The sequence below is a fragment of the Schistocerca serialis genome, chromosome 4, assembly GCF_023864345.2.
Source record: "Schistocerca serialis cubense isolate TAMUIC-IGC-003099 chromosome 4, iqSchSeri2.2, whole genome shotgun sequence".
In the NCBI taxonomy this organism is placed as follows: Eukaryota; Metazoa; Arthropoda; class Insecta; order Orthoptera; family Acrididae; genus Schistocerca; species Schistocerca serialis.
In genome coordinates this window covers 472,314,592-472,319,465 of record NC_064641.1, presented here as the reverse complement: position 1 = coordinate 472,319,465, position 4,874 = coordinate 472,314,592, and the positions used below count along the sequence as shown (strand labels likewise).

General features: G+C 42.1%; 1 non-coding gene across 1 annotated transcript; it reads right to left on the bottom strand.

The window, feature by feature from the left end:
• Positions 1–2,698: 2,698 nt before the first annotated feature.
• Positions 2,699–2,773, bottom strand: Trnat-ugu (transfer RNA threonine (anticodon UGU)). Its single transcript has one exon. It is a non-coding gene; the product is annotated as a tRNA-Thr (tRNA).
• Between the last annotated feature and the right edge of the window lie 2,101 nt (positions 2,774–4,874).

The window sequence follows — 4,874 nt, the reverse complement described above, 5'->3', positions numbered from 1 at the left end:
TGGAGTTTTGGTATGAGAAGAAATTTTTAACGATGAGTGATTGTAAAATCAAATTCCTGTAATGCGGGAACCCATCTTGTCAGCCATTCATTGTGGAGTTTTGGTGTGAGAAGAAACTTTTAACGACCAGTGGTAGGTGTATACTCTCGTTTTTCGACAATACAAGAAGAATCTGAATATATCCAAGTTCCAGACGACTGCCAGTGCTTCGAACTCGGTGACAGAATAATTTTTGTCGCTTTTACTCAGGACACGGTTTCGAAAGCTATGGTTTCATGTACCATATTACCACCTTCTTGGTACTTCTGCAAGATCAAAAACCCCAGGCCAGAATAGGAGGTGCCCATGACCATACTAAATTCCTCAGTTAGATTCGGATGTGACAGGAGTGGCATATTAACGAGAGCAGTTTTGAGTGTTTGGAACTCATTTTCAGCCGTGTCGACCCATATCCATGTAGACTCCTTTGCGGTGAGTTGGCAAACTCCTGTTGTTGCCAGTTGGTTTATGTGTATGAACCTCCTGCAGAAATTGGCAGCACCAAGAAACCTAGGAAGTTGATTTTTTGTTGTTTGGGATAGGAAGTTTCTCTATGACTTCTATTTTTTCTGGATCCAACAAGATCCTTCTGCCTTAATGATGTGGCCTAGGAATTTGACTCTGGACGTCTTGAATCATGGACCTTGCCGCTGGTGGGGAGGCTTGCGTGCCCCAGCGATACAAATAGCCGTACCATAGGTGCAACCACAACGTGTGGTTCCTGAAGAGGGGCAGCAGCCTTTTCAGTAGTTGCAGGGGCAACAGTCTGGATGATTGACTGATCTGGCCTTGTAGCACTAACCAAAACGGCCTTGCTGTGCTGGTACTGCGAACAGTAGGTTAGAAAATTAAAAAAGGGAAATGGATAGGTTAAAGTTAGATATCGTGGGAATTAGTGAAGTTCGTTGGCAGGAGGAACAAGATTTTTGGTCAGGCGAATACAGGGTTATAAATAAAAAGTCAAATAGGAATAATGCAGGAGTAGGTTTAATAATGAATAAAAAATAGGAATGCGGGTAAGCTACTACAAACAGCATAGTGAACGCATTATTGTGGCAAAGATAGACACAAAGCCCACGCCCACTACAGTAGTACAAGTTTATATGCCAACTAGCTCTGCAGATAACGAAGAAATTGAAGAAATGTATGATGAAATAAAAGAAATTATTCAGATAGGGAAGGGAGACGAAAATCTAATAGTCCTGGGTGACTGGAATTCGGTAGTAGGAAAGGGAGAGAAGGAAATGTAGTAGGTGAATATGGATTGGGGGTAAGAAATGAAAGAGGAAGCCGCCTGGTAGAATTTTGCACAGAGCACAACTTAATCATAGCTAACACTTGGTTCAAGAATCATAAAAGAAGGTTGTATACATGGAAGAAGCCGGGAGATACTAATAGGTTTCAGATAGATTATATAATGGTAAGACGGAGATTTAGGAACCAGGTTTTAAATTGTAAGACATTTCCAGGGGCAGATGTGGACTCTGACCACAATCTATTGGTTATGAAATGTAGATTAAAACTGAAGAAACTGCAAAAAGGTGGGAATTTGAGATGGGACCTGGTTAAACTCGCTAAACCAGAGGTTGTACAGAGTTTCAAGGAGAGCATAAGGCAACAATTGACAGGAATGGGGGAAAGAAATACAGTAGAAGAAGAATGGGTAGCTTTGAGGGATGAAGTAGTGAAGGCAGCAGAGGATCAAGTAGGTAAAAAGACGAGGGCTAATAGAAATCCTTGGGTAACAGAAGAAATATTGAATTCAATTGATGAAAGGATAAAATATAAAAATGCAGTAAATGAAGCAGGCAAAAAGGAATACAGACGTCTCAAAAATGAGATCGACAGGAAGTCCAAAATGGCTAAACAGGGATGGCTAGAGGACGAATGTAAGGATGTAGAGACTTATCTCACAAGGGTAAGATAGATACTGCCTACAGGAAAATTAAAGAGACCTTTGGAGAAAAGAGAACCACTTGTATGAATATCAAGAGCTCAGATGGAAACCCAGTTCTAAGCAAAGAAGGCAAAGCAGAAAGGTGGAAGGAGTATATAGAGGGTCTACACAAGGGCGATGTACTCAAGGACAATATTATGGAAATGGAAGAGGATGTAGATGAAGATGAAATGGGAGATATGATACTGCGTGAAGAGTTTGACAGAGCACTGAAAGACCTGAATCTAAACAAGGCCCCGGGAGTAGATACCACTCCATTAGAACTACTGATGGCCTTGGGAGAGCCAGTCCTAACAAAACTCTACCATCTGGTGAGCAAGATGTATGAGACAGATGAAATACCCTCAGACTTCAAGAAGAATATAATAATTCCAATCCCAAAGAAAGCAGGTGTTGACAGATGTGAAAATTACCGAACTATCAGTTTAATAAGTCACGGCTGCAAAATACTGACGCGAATTCTTTACAGACGAATGGAAAACTAGTAGAAGCCGACCTCGGGGAAGATCAGTTTGGATTCCGTAGAAATATTGGAACACGTGAGGCAATACTGACCCTATATATGACGGTAGTATCTCGTCCCGAAAGAACAGTTACCGTGGACGACCATGCAGCTTTGCTAGAAATGAAATGATAATTAAATAGACACCCTAGCTGCAAACAGGCGTTGATGTACTTCATTGGGGACATGTTGAAAATGTGTGCCCCGACCGGGACTCGAACCCGGGATCTCCTGCTTACATGGCAGACGCTCTATCCATCTGAGCCACCGCGGGCACAGAGGATAGTGCGTCTGCAGGGACTTATCCCTTGCACACTCCCCGTGAGATACACATTCCCAGCATGTCCACACCATTACATTCATAGTGCGCCTAATAGATGTTTGCCCATCATACTCATTACTCGTGGCAGATTAATCTACCAAGTCCCGTACGAGTTCGGGCATAGCGTGTGCGTTCGCACAAGAAGGTCAATGGCCGGGAAGCCATATTTTAACTACATATGACGGTAGTATCTGTTCCCGAAAGAACAGTTACCGTGGATGACCATGCAGCTTTGCTGGAAATGAAATGATAATTAAATGGACACCCTAGCTGCAAACAGGCGTTGATGTACTTCATTGGGGACATGTTGAAAATGTGTGTCCCGACCGAGACTCGAACCCGGGATCTCCCGCTTACATGGCAGATGCTCTATCCATCTGAGCAACCGCGGGCACAGAGGATAGTGCGTCTGCAGGGACATATCCCCTGCACGCTCCCCGTGAGATGCACATTCCCAACATGTCCACACCACTACATTCGTAGTGCGCCTAATAGATGTTTGCCCATCATACTCATTACTATTGGCAGATTAATCTACCAAGTCCCGTAGGAGTTCGGGCATAGCGTGTGCGTTCGCACAAGAAGGCCAATGGCCGGGAAGCCATATTTTAACTATATATGACGGTACTATCTGTTCCCGAAAGAACAGTATATAGTTAAAATATGGCGGTGGCAGTGGTTGGGAAGGGAGTGAGACAGGGTTGTAGCCTCTCCCCGATATTATTCAATCTGTATATTGAGAAAGCAGTGAAGGAAACAAAAGAAAAATTTGGAGTAGGTATTAAAATCCATGGAGAAGAAATAAAAACCTTGAGGTTCGCCGATGACATTGTAATTCTGTCAGAGACAGGAAACGACTTGGAAGAGCAGTTGAACGGAATGGATAGCGTCTTGAAAGGAGGATATAAGATGAACATCAACAAAATCAAAACGAGGATAATGGAATGTAGTCGAATTAAGTATGGAGATGCTGAGGGAATTAGATTAGGAAATGAGACACTTAAAGTAGTAAAGGAGTTTTGCTATTTGGGGAGCAAAATAACTGAAGTAGAGAGGATATAAAATGTAGACTGGCAATGGCAAGGAAAGCGTTTCTGAAGTATAGAATTAAGTGTCAGGAAGTCATTTCTGAAAGTATTTGTATGGAGTGTAGCCATGTATGGAAGTGAAACATGGACGATAAATAGTTTGGACAAGAAGAGAATAGAAGCTTTCGTAATGTGGTGCTACAGAAGAATGCTGAAGATTAGATGGGTAGATCACATAACTAATGAGGAGGTATTGAATAGGATTGGGGAGAAGAGAATTTTGTGGCACAACTTGACTAGAAGAAGGGATCGATTGGTAGGACATGTTCTGAGGCATCAAGGGATCACCAATTTAGCATTGGAGGGCAGCGAGGAGGGTAAAAATCGTAGAGGGAGACCAAGAGATGAATACACCAAGCAGATTCAAAAGGATGTAGGTTGCAGTAGGTACTGGGAGATGAAGAAGCTTGCACAGGATAGAGTAGCATGGAGAGCTGCATCAAACCAGTCTCAGGACTGAAGACCACAACAACAACAACGTCGTGATAAATTATTAGATAATATTTGCTGTTATACGACAGTCTCTGAAGCTACAAAGGATATTTGCTAATCACTTTGTGTTGCCTGCATGTCAGGTCTGCAGTCAGTAGCTGGTGATCCTTTGCTTAATAGAATTGCTAATGATATTGTCTAGTTCTCTAATGAAAGCAGCTGGAGAGAGATTCAAGCGAAATGGTAACCATTTGAATTGATAGTATTTACCGAACGGAAGAAATGGCATATATAGGATGATTATAATTAAACTTTCAAAACGCTGTAGAAATAACACCACTGGCCAGAATGACGTCAAATTGCAATGGAATATTAGTGGAGAAGGAGAAAATATATGGCAGAAGAAAAAATAGTGTGAAAATTGATCGCTAGATAGCGCTGGATGTGTCAGAATACATAAATGAAAATACCTGTCATGTGCACGAACCATTGACGTTTGTATAAACACGCTGAGTACACAGCTTTTTGTTCTTA